We start from the raw sequence: 18,540 nt of genomic DNA on the forward strand, positions 1-18,540 counted from the left end.
CGATAGAGCAGAGCACTGGAATTAGCTTGGGGATTGATACAGGGCTATGGGGAGAGAGCGGGACAGGAGAATAATTTTGTGATTGATACAGGACTATGGGGAGAGAGAGGGGCAGTGGGATTAGATTGGGATTGATACAGGGCATTAGGGGGCGAGCGGGGCAGTTGGGATTATTTTGGGATTGATACTGGTCTATGGGGAGAGAGTGGGGCAGTGGGCTTAGTCTGGGGACTGATATAGGGATATGTTGAGAGAGCGGGGCAGTGGGATTAGTTTGATGATTGATACAGGTCTATTTTAGGAGAGCAGGTCAGTGGGATTAGTTTGGGATTGCTACAGGGCTATGGGGGATTGTGGGGCAGTGGGAATAGTTTGGGATTAGTACAGGGCTTGGAGAGATCGGGTCCGTGGCATTAGTTTGTGGATTGATACAAGGCTATGGGGTGAGAGAGGGACATTTGGAATTAGTTCGGGATTGATGCAAGGCCATGAGGTTAGAGTGGGGCAGTGGGAATATTTTGGGATTGAAAAAGACCTATGGGGAGAGAGCGAGGCAAGGGGATTTGTTTGGGATTCATACAGGGCTGTGAGGTGGGCGGCACAGTGGGATTAGATTGGGATTGATACCGGGCTATGGGGTGCAAGCAGGCCAGTGGGATTAGTTTGGGATTAGTACAGGGCTATGAGGAAAGAGCAGGGCAGTGGGATCAGTTTGGGACTGATACAGGGCTATGGGTAGAGTGCGGGGCAGTGGGATTAGTTTGGGAATTGATACAGGACTATGGGGAGAACATGGGTCAGTGGGATTAGTTTTGGTATCATACAGGGCATTAGGGGGCACGCGGTGCAGTTGGGATTAGATTGGGACTGATACAGGGCTATGGGGAGAGAGCGGGGCAGTGCGATTAGTTTGGGATTGTCACAGGACTATGGGGAGAACGTGTGGCAGTGGGATGAGTTTGGGATTGATAGAGAGTTATGGGGAGATTGCAGGGCAGTGGGATTAGTTTGGCAATTGATACAGGGCTATGGGGAGATTTTGGAGCAGTGGGAATTGTTTGGGATTGAAACAGGACTACGTGATGCGAGCAGGGCAGTGGGATTAGTTTGGCATTGATACATGACTAGGCGGAGAGAGGGGGACAGTGGGATTAGTTTGTGGATTGATAATAGGCTATGGGGAAGCGCGGGGCAATGGGATTAGGTTGGAATTGATAAAGGGCTATGGGGAGAGAGCGGGGCAGTGGGATTAGTTTAAGATAGAAACAGGGCTAGGTGGAGAGAGCGGGGCAGTGGGATTAGTTTGGGATTGACACAGGACTACGGGGAGAACGTCGGCAGTTTGATTAGTTTGGGATTGATACAGAGTAATGGGGAGAGCGCGGGGCAGTGGGATTAGTTTGCGAATTGATACAGGGCTACGGGGAGATTGGGGCAGCGGGAATAATTTGGGATTGATAAAGTGCTATGGGGAGGGAGTGGGGAAGTTGGATTAGTTTGGGATTGATCCAGGCATATGGGGAGAGTGCGGGGCAGTGCAATGAGTTTGGGATTGATACAGAGCTATGGGGAGAGAGCAGGGCAGTGGGATTAGTTTGGGATTCATACAGGGCTATGGGCGAGAGTGGGGCAGTGGGAAGAGTTTAGGATTGGTACAGGACTATGGGGGAGAGCGGGTCAGTGGGATTAGTTTGTGGATAGATACAGGGCTATGGGGAGAGATTGGGCAGTGAGAAGAGTTTGGGATTTTTAAAGGACTATGGGGAGAGAGCGGGGCATTGGGATTCATTTGTAATTGGTACAGGATTATTGGGATAAAGTGGGGCAGTGGGAATTGTTTGGGATTGATACAGGATTACTTGTGGAGAGAAGGGCAGGGGGATTTGTTAGGGATTGCTACAGGGCATTAAGTGGCGAGCGGGGCAGTTGGGATTATTTTGGGATTGATACTGGGCTATGGGGAATTGTGGGGCAGTGGGATTAGTTTGGGATTGATACAGGGCATTAGGGGGCGAGCAGGGCATTTGGGATTATTTTGGGATTGATACTGGGCTATGCGTAGAGAGAGGGGCAGTGGGCTTAGTCTGGGGACTTATGTAGGGCTGTGGTGATAGAGCGGGGCAGTGGGATTAGTTTGATGATTGATACAGGTCTATCTTGGGAGAGCAGGTCATTGGGATTGGTTTGGGATTGATACAGGGCTATGGGGGTGAGAGGAGCAGAGGGAATTGTTTTAGATTAGTACAGGGCTAGGGGAGATCCGGTCCATGGCATTAGTTTGGGGATTGATACAGGGCTATGGGGTGAGAGAGTGGCATTGGAATTAGTTCGGGATTGCTGCAGGGCCATGGGGTTAGAGTGGGGCAGTGGGAATATTTTGGGATTGATATAGGGCTATGGGGAAAGAGCGAGGCAGTGGGATTAGTTTGGGATTGATACAGGGCTGTGGGGAGAGCGAGACAGTGGGATTAGATTGGGATTCATACAGGGCTATGGGGTGTGAGCAGGGCAGTGGAATTAGTTTGGGATTGATACAGCGCTATGGGGAGTTAGCAGGGCAGTGGGATAAGTTTGGGACTGATATTGGGCTTTGTGGAGAGAGCGGGACAGTGGGATTAGTTTGGGATTGATAAAGGGCATTGGGGGCGAGCTGGGCAGTTGGGATTATTTGGGAATTGATCCTGGTCTAATGGGAGAGAGCGTGGCAGTGGGAATAGTTTGTGATTGATACAGAGCTATGTGTAGATATCAGGGCAGTGGGATTAGTTTGGGATTGATACGAGGCTACGGGGAGAGAGTTGGGCAGTGGGATTAGTTTGGGATTGATACAGGGCGATGTGGAGAGAGCAGGGCAGTGGGATAAGTTTGGGATTGGTACACGGCTATGGGGTGAGAGTGGGGCAGTGGGATCAATTTGGGATTCATACAGGGTTATGGGGAGAGAGTGGGGCTGTGTAATTAGTTTGTGGATTGATACAGCGCTATGTGGAGAGAGCAGGGAAGGCGGATTAGTCTGTGATTTATACAGGGCCACGGGGAGGGTGTTGGGCAGTGTGATTATTTCGGGATTGACATGGGGCATTAGGGAGAGAGCGGGCCATTTGGGATTATTTTTTGATTGTTAAAGGACTATGGGGAGAGAGTGGGGCAGTGCGATTAGATTGGTATTGAAACAGGGCAATTGGGAGAGAGTGGGGCAGTGGGATCTGTTTACGGATTGATACAGGGCTATGGGGAGAATGTGGGCAGTGGGATTTGCTTGGGATTGTTACAGGTCTATGGGGAAGTGAGGGGTAGCAGGATCAGTTTGGGAATTAATAGAGGTCTATGGGGAGAAAGTGGGGCAATGGGAATAGTTTGGGATTGATAAAGGGCTATGGGGAGGGAGCGGGGCAGTGGTATTAGTTTGGGGATTGATACAGAGCTATGGGGAGGGAGCAGGGCAGTGGGATTAGTTTAGGATTGATACAGGGCTCTGTGGAGAGAGTTGGGCAGTGGGATTAGTTTGGGATTGATAAAGGGTTACTGGGACATTGGGGCAGCTGGAATAATTTGGGATTGATAAAGGGCTATGGGGATAGATTGGAGTAGTTGGATTAGTTTGGGATTGATACAGGCCTATGGGGACAGAGCAGGGCAGTGGGATTAGTTTGAGATTGATACAGAGCAAAGGGGAGAGAGCAGGGTAGTGGGATTAGTTTGGTATTGATACAGGGATATAGAGGGTGAGCAGGGCAGTGGGATTAGTTTGGGATTGATACAGGGCTATCGGCGAGAGTAAGGCTTTGGGATTAGTTTGGGATTGGTACAGGGCTATGGGGAGAGCGGGTCAGTGTGATTATTTTGTGCATAGATACAGGGCTATGGGGAGAGAGTAGGCAGTGGGAAGAGTTTTGGTTTGATAAAGGACTATGGGGAGAGAGCGGGGCAGTGGGATTTGTTTGGGATTTATCAGGGCTATGGGGAGAGAGCGTGGCAGTGGGAATAGTTTGGGAATGATACAGGGCTTTTGGGAGAGAGCGGGACCGTGGGATTAGATTGAATTTATACAGGGCTTTTGGGATAAAATGGGGCAGTTGGAATAGTTTGGGATTGATGCAGGGCTATGGGGAGAGAGTGGGGCAGCGGGATTCGTTTGGGATTGATACAGGGCTATGGGGAAAGTGAGGGGCAGTGTGATAACTTTGGGATTGATACAATGCTATGAGGGAGAGTGGGGCAGTGCCATTTTTTGGGATTGATACAGAGCTATGGGGAAAGAGGGGGCATTGATAATAGTTTGGGATTGAAAAAGGGCAATTGGGAGAAAGTGGGGCAGTGGTAATAGTTTGGGATTGATACAGGATTATGGGGAGAACGCGGGCAGTGGAATTAGTTTGTGCATTGATACAGGGCTTTAGGGAGAACGCGGGGCAGTGGGATTTGTCTCGGGATTCACACAGGCCTATGTGGAGAGAGCGGGGCAGTGGGAATAGATTGGTATTGATATAGGGCTGTGGGGTGCGAGCAGGGCAGTGGGATTAATTTGAGGTTGATACAGGGCTATCAGGAGTGAGCCGGGCAGTGGGAATAGTTTGGAATTGTTACAGGGCTATGGGGTCAGAGCGGGGCAGTGGGATTAGTTTGGGGATATATACAGGGCTATGGGGAGAGAGGTGCAGTGGGATTAGTTTGTGATTGAAATATGTCTATGGGGAGAGAGCGGGGCATGGGTATTAGTTTTTGATTGATACAGTGCTATGGGAAGAGAGTGGGGCATTGGTATTAGTTTGTGATTGATACAGCGCTATGGAAAGAGAGTGGGGCAGTGGGATTAGTTTGGGGATTGACACAGGACTATGGGGAACAGTGGGGCAGTGGGATTAGTTTGGGGATTGATACAGGTATCTGGGGATAGAGTGGGGCAGTGGGATTAGTTTAGGATTGGCTCAAGTCTATATGGATGGAGCGCGGCAGTGGGAATAGTTTGGGTTCATAAAGGGCTATGGCGTGCGAATGGGGCAGTGGGATTAGTATGAGATTGTTACAGGGCTTTGCGGAGAGAGCGGGGCATTGTGATTAGTTTGGGATTGATACTGGGCTATGGGGAGAGTGTTGGGCAGTTGGATTAGTTTTGGATTGATACTGGGCTATGGGGGGAGAGCGTGGCAGTGGAATGAGTTTGGGATTGCTACAGGGCTATGGGGAGAGAGTGGGGAAGTGGGATTAGATTGGCTTTGATACAGGGCAGTAGGGAGCGAGCAGGGCAGTTGGGATTATTTTGAGATTGGTATATGGCAATAGGGGAGAGCAGGGCTTTCGTAATAGTTTGGCTTTCACACAGGGCTATGTGGAGAGCGCGAGGCAGTGGGAATAACTTGGGATTGATAAAGGGCTACGGGGAGAGAGTGGGGCAATGGGGTAAGGTTGGGATTGAAACAGGACTATGTGGAGAGAGAGGGGCAGTGGAAATACATTGGGATTAATAAATGGCTATGGGGTGCGAGCAGGGCAGGGGGATTCGTTTGGGATGGATAATGGTCTATGCGGAGAGAGCGGTGGCAGTGGGATTATTTTCGGGATTGATACAGGACTATGGGGAGAACACGGGCAGTGGGATTCGTTTTTTATTGATACAGGTCTATGGGGAGAGAGCGGGGCAGTGGGATTAGTTTGGGATTGATACAAGTCATTAGGGAGCGAGCGTGGCAGCTGGGGTTATTTTTGGATTGATACTTGGCTATGGTGAGAGAGCGGGGCAGTGGGATTAGTTTGGGATTGATATAGGAATATGGGGAGAGCATGGGGCTGTGGGATCCATACATGGCTATGTGGAGAGCGCGGGGCAGTGGGAGTAGTTTGGGATTGATACTGGTTTTTGGGGAGAGTGCGGGTCATGGGGATTAGTTTGTGGATTGGTACAGGGCTATGGGGAGAGAGCGGGCCAGTTGGAACAGTTTGGGATGGATAAAGGCTACTGGGTGCGAGTGGGGCAGTGGCAGAAGTTTGGGATTTGTACAGGGCTATGGGGATAGAGCAGGGCAGTGGGATTAGTTTGCGATTGATACAAGGCTACTGGGAGAGAGCGCTGCAGTGGGATTAGCTTGGGGATTGATAAAGGGCTATGGGGAGAGCGGGGCATTGGGTATAGATTGGGATTGATACAGGGCTATGGGGAGAGAGCGGGGCAGTGGGATTAATTTGGGGAATGATACAGGACGTTGGGGAGAACGCGTGGCAGTGGGATTATTTTCGGGATTGATACAGAGCGATGTGGAAGAGAGGGGCAGTGGGATTAGTTTGGGGATTGACACAGGACTATGGGGAAAAGTGGGGCAGTGGGATTAGCTTGGGGATTGACACAGGGCTATGGGGAGAACGCGGGGCAGTGGGATTAGTTTGGGGATTGATACAGGGCTATGGGGAGAGAGCGGGGCAGTGGGATTAGTTTGGGGATTGCTACAGGGCTATGGGGAGAACGCGGAGCAGTGGGATTAGTTTGGGGATTGATACAGGGCTATGGGGAGAGAGTGGGGCAGTGCGATTAGTTTGGGGATTGCTACAGGGCTATGGGGAGAGAGCGGGGCAGTGGGATTAGTTTGGGATTGATACAGGGCTATGGGAAGTGTGGGGCAGTGGGAATAGTTTAGGATTGACACAGGGCTACGTGGAGAGAGCGGGGTAGTGGGAATTGATAAAGGGCTATGGGTTGTGGGCAGGGCATTGGGATTAGTTTGAGATTGATACAGGGCTACGGGGAGAGAGCGGGGCAGTGGCAGTAGTTTGGGATTGATACAGGGCTATGTGGAGCGAGCGCAGCATTGTGATTAGTTTGGGATTGATACTGGGCTATGGGGAGAGAGTGGGGCAGTGGGATTAGTTTGGGATTGATAATGGGCTATGGGGAGAGAGCAGGGCAGTGGAATTAGTTTTAGATTGATAAAGGGCTATGGGTTGCGAGCGGGGCAGTGGGATTATTTTGGGATTTATACAGGGCTATGGGGAGAGAGCGGGGCTGTGGGATTGGATTGACATTGATTCAGGGCATTAGGGAGAGAGCAGGGCAGTTGGGATTATTTTTGGATTGCTATAGGGCTATAGGTGGAGAGCGGGGCATTCCGAAAAGTTTGGCTTTCACACAGGACTATGGTGAGAGAGCGGGGCAGTGGTCTTATTTTGGGATTGATACAGGGCTTTGGGGAGAGCGGGACAGTGGGATTAGATTGGGACTGATACAGGGCTATGGGGTGCACGAAGGGCAGTGGGATTAATTTGGAATTGTTACAGGGCTTTGTGGAGAGAGCGGGTCATTGGGATTTGTTTGGGATTGATACTGGGCTATGGGGAGAGAGCGGGGCAGTGGAGTTAATTTAAGATTCATACAGGGCTATGGGGAGAGAGCGGGGCAGTGGGCTTTCTTTGGGATTGATACAGGGCTATGTGGAGAGAACGGGGCAGTGGGATTAGATTGGGATTTTTACAGGGCTATGGGGTGCGTGCAGGGCAGTGGGATTCGTTTGGGATTGATACAGGGCGATGGGGAGAGAGTTGGCCATTGAGATTAGATGGGATTAATACAGGGCTATGGGGAGAGAGTGGGGCAGTGTAATTAGTTTGGGGATTGATACAGGGCTATGAGGAGAGAGCAGGGCTTTGGGATTAGTTTGGGATTGATACAGGGCTAAGGGGAGAGAGTGGGGCAGTGGGATTAGTGTGGGATTGATACAGGGCTATGGGTATAGAGCGGGGCCTTGGAATTAGTTTGGGGTTGATGCAGGGCTATTGCAAAGGAGCGGGGCAGTGGGATTAGTTTGATATTGATACAGGGCTATGGTGATAGAGTGGGGCAATGGGATTAGTTTGGGATTGCTACAGAACTATAGGGAGAGAGTTGGGCAGTGAGATTAGATGGGATTGATACAGGGTTATGGGGAGAGAGTGGGGCAGTGTAATTAGTTTGGTGATTGATACAGGGCTATGTGGAGACAGCAGGATTTTGGGATTAGTTTGGGATTGATACAAGGCTATGGGGAGAGCGCAGGGCAGTGGGATTAGTTTGGTGATTGATACAGGGTTCTGGGGAGAGAGTGGGGCAGTGGGATTAGTGTGGGATTGATATAGGGCTATGTGGAGAGCGCGGGGCAGTGGGATTAGTTTGGTGATTGATACAGGGCTATGGGGAGAGAGTGGGGCAGTGGGATTAGTGTGGGATTGATACAGGGCTATGGCGAGAGAGCGGGGTAAAGGGATTAATTCTGGGGATTGAGAGAAGGCTATGTGGAGATTGCGGGGCAGTGGGATTAGTTTGGGGATTGATACAGGGCTATGGGAAGAGAGCAGGGCAGTGGGATCAGTTTTGCATTGATACAGGGCTATGTGGAGAGAGCAGGGCAGTGGGAATAGTTTGGGATTAATAAAGGGATATGGGGTGCAAGCGGGGCAGGGGGATTAGTTTGGGATTGCTACAGGGCTATGGGGAGTGAGCGGGGGCTGTGAGTTTAATTTGGGGATTGGTACAGGGCTATGGCAAGAGAGCGGGCAGTGGGATTAGTTGGTGATTGATATAGGGCTATGGGGAGATAATGGGCATTCGGATTCGTTTGGAATTGATATACGACTATGGTGAGAGAGCAGAGCAGTGGAATTGATTTGGGAATGATACAGTGATATGGGGAGTGCGCGGGGCTGTTGGGATTAATTTGACATTGATACAGGGCTATGGGGAGAGAGCGGAGCAGTGGGATTAGTTTGCGATTGATACAGCGCTATGGGTATAGAGCGGGGCCTTGGAATTAGTTTGGGGTTGATGCAGGGCTATTGCGAACGAGCGGTGCAGGGGGATTAGTTTGCGATTGATACAGTCCTATGGGGAGAAAGCGGCGCAGTGGGATTAGTTTAGGTTTGATAGAGGTCTATGGGGAAAGAGAGGGGCAGTGGGATTAGTTTAGCATTGATACAGGGCTATGGTGATAGAGTGGGGCAATGGGATTAGTTTGGGATTGATACAGAACTATGGGGAAAAAGAGCGGCAGTGGTTATAGTTTGTGATTGATACAGAGGAATGGGGAGAGTGGGGCAGTGCGATTAGTTTGTGATTGATACAGGGCTATGTGGAGAGGGCAGGGCAGTGGGATTATTTTGGGATTGAGAGTGGGCTATGGGGAGAGAGCGGGGTAGTGGGATTAGTTTGTGATTGATACAGGGCTATTGGTAGAGAGTGGAAGAGTGGAATTATTTTGGGATTGAGAGTGGGCTATGGGGAGAGAGCGGGGCATTGGGATTAGTTTGGCATTGTTACAGGGCTATGGGTGTAGAGCGGTGTAGTGGGACTTGTTTGGGATTGTTACAGGGCTATTGCGAGAGAGCGGAGTAGAGAGATTAGTTTGGGATTGGTACAAGTCTTGGGGAGAGCGCTGGACCGTAGTTTTATTTTGGGATTGAGACAGGGAAATGGGGAGACAGCAGGTCAGTGGGATCAGTTTGGGATTGATGCAGGGCTATGGGGAGAGAGCGGGGCAGCCGGATTAGTTTGGGATTGATACAGGGCTATGGGGATGGAGCGGGGCATTGTGATTATTTTGTGATTGATACAGGGCTATGGGGAAAGACAAGGGCAGTGGTAATAGTTTATTATTGAAACAGGGCTATGGGGAGAGAGCGGGGAATTAGGATTAGTTTGGGTTTTATACAGGGCTATGGGGCGAGAGTAGGGCAGTGGAATTAGTTTGGGATTTATGCAGGGCTATGTGGAGCGCGCGGGGCAGTTGGGATAATTTTAGGATTGATACTGCGCTATGGGGAGAGAGTGGGGCAGTGGGATTAGTTTGGGATTGATACAGGGCATTAGGGGACGAGCGGGGCAGATCGGACTATTTTGGAAGTGATACTGACCTGTGGGGAGAGAGTGGGGCAGTGGTATTAGTTTGGTGATTAATACAGGGCTGTGGGGAAAGCGGGACAGTGGGATGAGATTTGGACTGATACAGGGCTATGTTGTGCGAGAAGGGCAGTGGAATTAGTTTGGGATTGACACAGGGCTATGGAGAGAGAGCGGGGCAGTGGGATTAGATTGGGATTGACACAGGACTATGGGGAGAGAGTGGGACAGTGGGCTGAATTTGGGGATTGATAAAGGGCTATGGGGTGCTAGCAGTGCAGTGGGATTAGTTTGAGATTGATACAGGACTACCGGGAGAGAGCGGGGGAGAAGGAATAGCTTGGGATTGATACAGGGCTATGAGGAGAGAGCGGGGCAGTGGGATTAGTTTGGGGATTGATACAGGGCTATGGAGAGAGAGGGGCAGTGGGATTAGTTTGTGATTGAATCAGGGCTATGAGGAGAGAGCGGGGCAGTGGGATTATTTTGAGATTGATACTGGGCTATGGGGAGAGAGCGGGGCAGTGGCAGTAGTTTGGGATTGATACAGGTCTATGCGGAGAGAGCAGGGCATTGTGATTAGTTTGGGATTGATACTGGGCTATGGGGAGAGTGTTGGGCAGTGGGATTAGTTTGCAATTAATACTGGGCTATGGGGAGAGAGTCGGGCAGTGGGATTAGTTTTGGATTGATACAGCGCTATGGGGTGAGAGCGTTGCAGTGGGATGAGTTTGGGATTGATACAGGGCTATGGGTTGTGAGCAGGGCATTGGGACTAGTTTGAGATTCATACAGGGCTTTGGGGAGAGAGCAGGGCAGTGGCAGTAGTTTGGGATTGATACAGGGCTATGGGCAGAGAGCGAAGCATTGTGATTAGTTTGGGATTTATTCGGGGCTTTGGCGAGAGAGTGGGTCAGTGGGATTAGTTTTGCATTGATTTAGCGCATTATGGAGCAAGCAGCGCAGTTGAGATAATGTTGGGATTGATATAGGGCTATAGGTGGAGAGTGGGGCATTGGGAATAGTTTGGCTTTCACACAGGGCTAAGTGGAGAGCGTGGGGCACTGGTAATAGTTTGGGAATTGATACAGTACTATGGGGAGAGAGTGGGGCAGTGTGATTAGTTTAGTATTGATACAGGGCTTGGTGAGAGAGCGGGGCAGTGGGATTAGTTTGGAATTCATACAGGGCTATGTTGACAGAGCGGGTCAGTGGGATTAGTTTGGGATTGATAAAGAGCTATGGGGAGACAGCAGGGCAGTGAAATTGGTTTAGGGGTTGATACAGGACTATGGGGAGAGAGTGGGGCAGTGGGACTAGTGTGTGATTTATACAGGGCTATGGTGAGAGAGCTGGGCAGTGGGATTAGTTTGGGGATTGATACAGGGCTATGGGTAGAGAGCGGGGCAGTGGGATTAGTTTTGGATTGGTACAGGGCTATGTGGAGAGAGTGGGGCAGTGGGAATTGTTTGGGAATAATAAAGGGATATGGGTGCGAGCAGGGCAGGGAGATTAGTTTGGGATTGGTGCAGGGCTATGGGGAGAGAGTGGGGGAAGTGAGGTTAGTTTGGGGATTGGTACAGGGCTATGGGGAGAGAAGGGCAGTGGGATTTGAATGAAGATTGATACAGGCTATGGGGAGAGAGCGGGGCAGTGGAATTAGTTTGGGATTGACACAGGGCTATGGGGAGAGTGGGGCAGTCAGAATAGTTTAGGATTGGCACAGGTCTATGTGGAGAAAGCGGGGCAATGGGAATAGTTTTAGATTGATACAGGGCTATGGGGAGAGAGAAGGGGCAGTGGCATTAGTTTGTGGCTACATACACGGCTATGGGGAGAAGGCGGGGCGTTGGGATTAGTTTGTGATTTGAGACAGGGCTATGGAATGAGAGAGGATCATTGGGATTAGTTCCGGATTGATACAGGGAAATGGGGGGAGAGTGGTGCAATGGGAATAGTTTGGGATTAGTAAAGGCTATGCAAAGAGAGCAGGGCAGGGGGATTAGTTTACGATTGATACAGGGCTATGGGGGGAGAGCAGGGGCAGTGCGATTGGTTAGCATTGACACAGGGCTATGGGAAAGAGCGAGGCAATGTGATTATTTTGGAGATTGATATAGGGCTATGTGGAGAGAGTGGGGCAGTGGGATTAGTTTGGGGATTGATACAGAACTATAGAGAGAGAGCGGGGCAGTGGGGTTAGTTTGGGGATTGAAACACGGCTATGGGGAGTGAGCGGGGCAGTGGGATAAGTCGGGTATTGATACAGGGCTATGGGGTGCGTGCGGAGCAGTGGGATTAGTTTGTGATTGATACAGGGCTATGGAGGAGAGTGGTTCAGTGGGAATAGTTTGGGATTTAGAGTGGGCTATGGGGAGAGAGCGGGGCAGTGGGATTAGTTTAGGGATTGATACAGGGCTATGGGGAGAGTGCGCAGCAGTGGGCTTAGTATGGGATTGATACATGGCTACGGGGAGAGAGTGGGGCAGTGGTATGAGTTTGGGATTGTTAAAGGGCTATAGGGTGCGAGTATGGCCATGTGATTAGTTTGGGATTGATACAGCGATATGAGGACAGAGCGGGGCAGTGGGATTAGTTTGGGGATTGACACAGGACTATGGGGAGAGAGTGGGGCCGTGAGATTAGTTTGGGATTGATATAGGGCTATGGCGAGAGGGCGGGGCAGTGGGATTCGTTTGGGATTGATACAGGGCTATGTGGTGAGCGCGTTGTAGTGGGATTAGTGTGGGATTGAAACAGGGCTATGGGGTGAGAGCGGGGCATCGGGATTAGTTCGGGTTTCATACAGGGCTATTGGGAGAGAGGGACAGTGGGATTAGTTTGGATTTGATCCACGGCTATGGGGAGAGAGGGGCAGTGGGATTATTTTGGGATTTGATTCAGGGCTGTGGGATGAGAGAGGGTCACGGGGATTAGTTCGGGATTGGAACAAGTTTATGGGGGGTGAGTGGTGCAGTGAATAGTTGGGAATTAATAAAGGAAATGGGGGGAGGCTGGGGCAGTGGGATTCGCATGGGATTGGTACAGGGCTATGGTGAGAGAGCGGGGCAGTGTGATTAGTTTGATGATTGATACAGGTCTGTGTTGGGAGAGTAGGTCAGTGGCATTAGTTTGGTATTGATACAGGGCTATGGGGGAGAGTGGGGCATTGGGAATAGTTTCCGATTAGTACAGGGCTAGGGGGAGAGCGGGTCCGTGGCATTAGTTTGGCGATTGATACAGGGCTATGGGGTGAGAGAGGGTCATTGGCATAAGTACGGGATTGATGCAGGGTCATGGGGTTGGAGTGGGGACGTGGGAATATTTGGGATTGATACAGGGCTATGGGGAGCGAGCGAGGCAGTGTGAATAGTTTGGGATTGAAACAGGGCTACGGGGAGAGAGCGGGGCAGTGGGACTAGTTTTAGATTGATACAGTGCTATGGCGAATGAGCAGGGCAGTGGGATTAGTTTGGGATTGATACAGGGCTATGGGGATAGAGTCGGGCAGTGAGATTAGTTTGGGATTGATACAGAGCTATGGGGAAAGAGAGCGGAAGTGGTATTAGTTTGTGATTGACACAGAGTTAAGGGGAAAGAATGGGGAAGTGGGATTAGTTTAGGAATGATACAGGGCTATGGGGAGAGAGCGGGGCAGTGGGTTTATTTTGGGATTGAGAGTGGGCTATGGGGAGAGAGCGGGGCAGTGGTATTAGTCTGGGGATTGAAACAGGGCTGTGGGGAGATTGCGGTGCAGTGGGATTAGTATGTGATTGATACAGGGCTATGGGGAGAGAGCGGGGCAATGGGATTAGTTTTAGATTGATACAGGGCTATGGGGAGAGAGCAGGGCAGTGGAATTAGTTAGGGAATGATGCATGGCTATGGGGAGAGCGCAGGGAAGTGGAATTAGTTTGGGATTTATAGAGTGATATGTGGAACGAGCGGGGCAGTGGGATTAGCTTTGGATTGATACAGGGCTATGGGGAGAAAGCAGGGCAATGTGATATGTTTGGGATTGATACAGGGCTATGGGGTGTGAGCAGGGCATTGGGATAAGTTTGTGATTGATACAGGGCTATGGGGAGAGAGCGGGGCAGTGGCAGTAGTTTGGGATTGATTCAGGGCTATGGGGGAGAACGGAGCATTGTGATTAATTTGGGATGGATACTGGGCTATGGGAAGGGAGTGGGGCAGCGGGATTAGTTTGGGATTGATACTGGGCTATGAGGAGAGAGAGTGGCAGTGGGATTAGATTGGCATTGATTCAGGGCATTAGGGAGCGAGCAGGGAAGTGGGGATTATAATGGGATTGATATAGGGTATAGTTTGGCTTTCACACAGGTCTATGTGGAGAGCGTGTGGCAGTGGGAATAGTTTGGAATTGATATAGCGCTATGGGGAGAGATTGCGGCAGTGGGATTAGTTTGGGGATTGATACACGACTATGGGGAGAGTGCGGGACAGTGGCATTAGTCGAGACAGTGGTATTAGTTTGGGATTGATAGAGGGCTATAGGGAGAGAGTGGGGCAGTGGGAATAGTTTGGGGATTGATACAAGCCTATGGGGAGAGAGAGCGGCAGTGGGATTAGTTTGGAATTGGTACAGGGCTATGTGGAGGGAGCGGGTCAGTGGGATTAATTAGGGATTGATACAGGGCTATGGGGAGAGAGCGGGGCAGTGGGATTAGTTTAGGATTGATACAGGGCTATGGGGAGAGAGCGGGGCAGTGGGCTTAGTTTGGGATTGATACAGGGCTATAGGGAGAGAGCGGGGCAGTGGGATTAGTTTGCGGATTGGTACAGGGCTATGGGGAGAGAGCGGGTAAGTGGGATTAGTTTGGGATTGAAATAGGGCTATGGGGATGGAGCAGGGGAATGGGATTAGTTTGGGATTGATACAGGGCTAGTGGAGAGCGGGGCAGTGGGTTTAGTTTGTGGATTGATACAGGGCTATGGGGAGAAAGCGGGATACTGGGATTAGTTTGGGATTGATACAGGTGTACGGCGATGGAGCGGGGCAGTGTGATTAGTTTGTGATTGATACAGGGCTATGGGGAAAGAGAGGGGCAGTGGTAATAATTTAGGCTTGAAACAGGGCAATTTGAATAGGGTCGGTCAGTGGGATTAGTTTGGGGATTGATACAGGTGTATGGGGAGAAAGCGGGCAGTTGGTGTAGTTTAGGTTAGATCTAGGATTATGGGGAGAATGCGTGGCAGTGAGATTAGTTTGGGGATTGATAGAGGGCTATGGGGAGAATGCGGGGCAGTGATATTAGTCTCGGGATTCAAACAGGTCTCTGTGGAGAGAGCTGGGCAGTGCGAAAAGTTTGGGATTGATAAAGGGCTAAGGGGTGTGAGCAGGGCAGTGGGATTAGTTTGAGATTGATTCATGGCTATGGGGAGAAGCGGGGCAGTGGAATTATTTCGTATTGATACAGGGCTATGCAGAGAGAATGGGGCAGTGGGATTAGTTTGGGGATTGATACAGGGCTATGGGGAGAGAGGAGCAATGTGATTAGTTTGTGATTGATACAGGACTATGGCAATAGAGTGGGGCGGTTGGGATTATTTTGGGATTGATACAGGGCTATGGCGAATGAGCAGGGCAGTGGGATTAGTTTGGGATTGATACAGGGCTATGGGGATAGAGTCGGGCAGTGAGATTAGTTTGGGATTGATACAGAGCTATGGGGAAAGAGAGCGGAAGTGGTATTAGTTTGTGATTGACACAGAGTTATGGGGAGAGAATGGGGAAGTGGGATTAGTTTAGGAATGATACAGGGCTATGGGGAGAGAGCGGGGCAGTGGGTTTATTTTGGGATTGAGAGTGGGCTATGGGGAGAGAGCGGGGCAGTGGTATTAGTCTGGGGATTGAAACGGGGCTGTGGGGAGATTGCGGGGCAGTGGGATTAGTATGTGATTGATACAGGGCTATGGGGAGAGAGCGGGGCAATGGGATTAGTTTTAGATTGATACAGGGCTATGGGGAGAGAGCAGGGCAGTGGAATTAGTTAGGGAATGATGCACGGCTATGGGGAGAGCGCAGGGAAGTGGAATTAGTTTGGGATTTATAGAGTGATATGTGGAACGAGCGGGGCAGTGGGATTAGCTTTGGATTGATACAGGGCTATGGGGAGAAAGCAGGGCAATGTGATATGTTTGGGATTGATACAGGGCTATGGGGTGTGAGCAGGGCATTGGGATAAGTTTGTGATTGATACAGGGCTATGGGGAGAGAGCGGGGCAGTGGCAGTAGTTTGGGATTGATTCAGGGCTATGGGGGAGAACGGAGCATTGTGATTAATTTGGGATGGATACTGGGCTATGGGGAGGGTGTGGGGCAGCGGGATTAGTTTGGGATTGATACTGGGCTATGAGGAGAGAGAGTGGCAGTGGGATTAGATTGGCATTGATTCAGGGCATTAGGGAGCGAGCAGGGAAGTGGGGATTATAATGGGATTGATATAGGGTATAGTTTGGCTTTCACACAGGTCTATGTGGAGAGCGTGTGGCAGTGGGAATAGTTTGGAATTGACATAGCGCTATGGGGAGAGATTGCGGCAGTGGGATTAGTTTGGGGATTGATACACGACTATGGGGAGAGTGCGGGACAGTGGCATTAGTCGAGACAGTGGTATTAGTTTGGGATTGATAGAGGGCTATAGGGAGAGAGTGGGGCAGTGGGAATAGTTTGGGGATTGATACAAGCCTATGGGGAGAGAGAGCGGCAGTGGGATTAGTTTGGAATTGGTACAGGGCTATGTGGAGGGAGCGGGTCAGTGGGATTAATTAGGGATTGATACAGGGCTATGGGGAGAGAGCGGGGCAGTGGGATTAGTTTAGGATTGATACAGGGCTATGGGGAGAGAGCGGGGCAGTGGGCTTAGTTTGGGATTGATACGGGGCTATAGGGAGAGAGCGGGGCAGTGGGATTAGTTTGTGGATTGGTACAGGGCTATGGGGAGAGAGCGGGGAAGTGGGATTAGTTTGGGATTGAAATAGGGCTATGGGGATGGAGCAGGGGAATGGGATTAGTTTGGGATTGATACAGGGCTAGTGGAGAGCGGGGCAGTGGGTTTAGTTTGTGGATTGATACAGGGCTATGTGGAGAAAGCGGGATACTGGGATTAGTTTGGGATTGATACAGGTGTACGGCGATGGAGCAGGGCAGTGTGATTAGTTTGTGATTGATACAGGGCTATGGGGAAAGAGAGGGGCAGTGGTAATAATTTAGGCTTGAAACAGGGCAATTTGAATAGGGTCGGTCAGTGGGATTAGTTTGGGGATTGATACAGGTGTATGGGGAGAAAGTGGGCAGTTGGTGTAGTTTAGGTTAGATCTAGGATTATGGGGAGAATGCGTGGCAGTGAGATTAGTTTGGGGATTGATAGAGGGCTATGGGGAGAATGCGGGGCAGTGATATTAGTCTCGGGATTCAAACAGGTCTCTGTGGAGAGAGCTGGGCAGTGGGAAAAGTTTGGGATTGATAAAGGGCTAAGGGGTGTGAGCAGGGCAGTGGGATTAGTTTGAGATTGATTCATGGCTATGGGGAGAAGCGGGGCAGTGGAATTATTTCGTATTGATACAGGGCTATGCAGAGAGAATGGGGCAGTGGGATTAGTTTGGGGATTGATACAGGGCTATGGGGAGAGAGGAGCAATGTGATTAGTTTGTGATTGATACAGGACTATGGCAATAGAGTGGGGCGGTTGGGATAATTTTGGGATTGATACAGGGCTTTGGGGTGAGAGCGGGGCATTGGGATTAGTTTGGGGATTGATACAGGATTCGTTCAGGGCTATGGGGAGAGAGCAGGGTGGGGGGATTAGTTGGGATTGATACAGGGCTATGGAGATGTAGCGGGGTTCTGGGATTAGTTTGGGAATGCTACAGGGCTATGCAGAGTGAGCGGGACTGCAGGATTAGTTTTGCACTGATATAGGTGTATGGGGAGAGAGCAGGACAGTGGGATTAGTTTGGGATTGATACAGGGCAATGGCAATAGAGCGGGGTAGTGGGATTAGTTTGTGATAGATACAGGGCTATGGGGATAGAGCGGGGTGGTGAGATTACTTTGGGTTTGCTGCAGCGCTATGGGGAGAGAGCGGGGCAGTGAGATTAGTTTAGCGATTGGTACAAGGCTATAGGGAGAGAGCTGGGCAGTGGGATTAGCTTGGGATTGATACAAAATTATGTGGAGAGAGCGGGGCAGTGGGATTAGTTTGGGATTGATACAGGGCTATTTGGAGAGAGCGGGTAGTGAGATAAGTTTGGTATTTATACAGGGCTATGGGGATAGAGCGGATTAGTGGGATTAGTGTGGGATTGATACACGGGTATGGGGAGAGAGCGGGTCAGTGGGAATAGTTTGGGATTGATGCAGGGCTATGGGGAGAGAGCGGGGTAGTGAGATTAGTTTGAGATTGAAACAGGGATATGGGGAGAGCGCGGGGCATTGGGATTAGTCTGGGATTGATACCGTGCTATGGGGAGATGGGAGAATGCGATTAGTTTGTGATTAATAGCGGGCTATGGGGAGACAGGGCAGCGAAATTAGTTTGCGACTGCTACAGGGCTATGGGGAGAGAGCGGGGCATTGGGATTAGTCTGGGATTGATACCGGGCTATGGGGAGACAGGAGAGTGCGATTAGATTGTGATTGATACCGGGCTAAGGGGAGA

This window comes from Somniosus microcephalus, unplaced genomic scaffold (genome assembly GCF_052327205.1).
Source record: "Somniosus microcephalus isolate GS21.2 unplaced genomic scaffold, FLI_Smic_1.0 unresolved_chr2, whole genome shotgun sequence".
Lineage (NCBI taxonomy): Eukaryota > Metazoa > Chordata > Chondrichthyes > Squaliformes > Somniosidae > Somniosus > Somniosus microcephalus.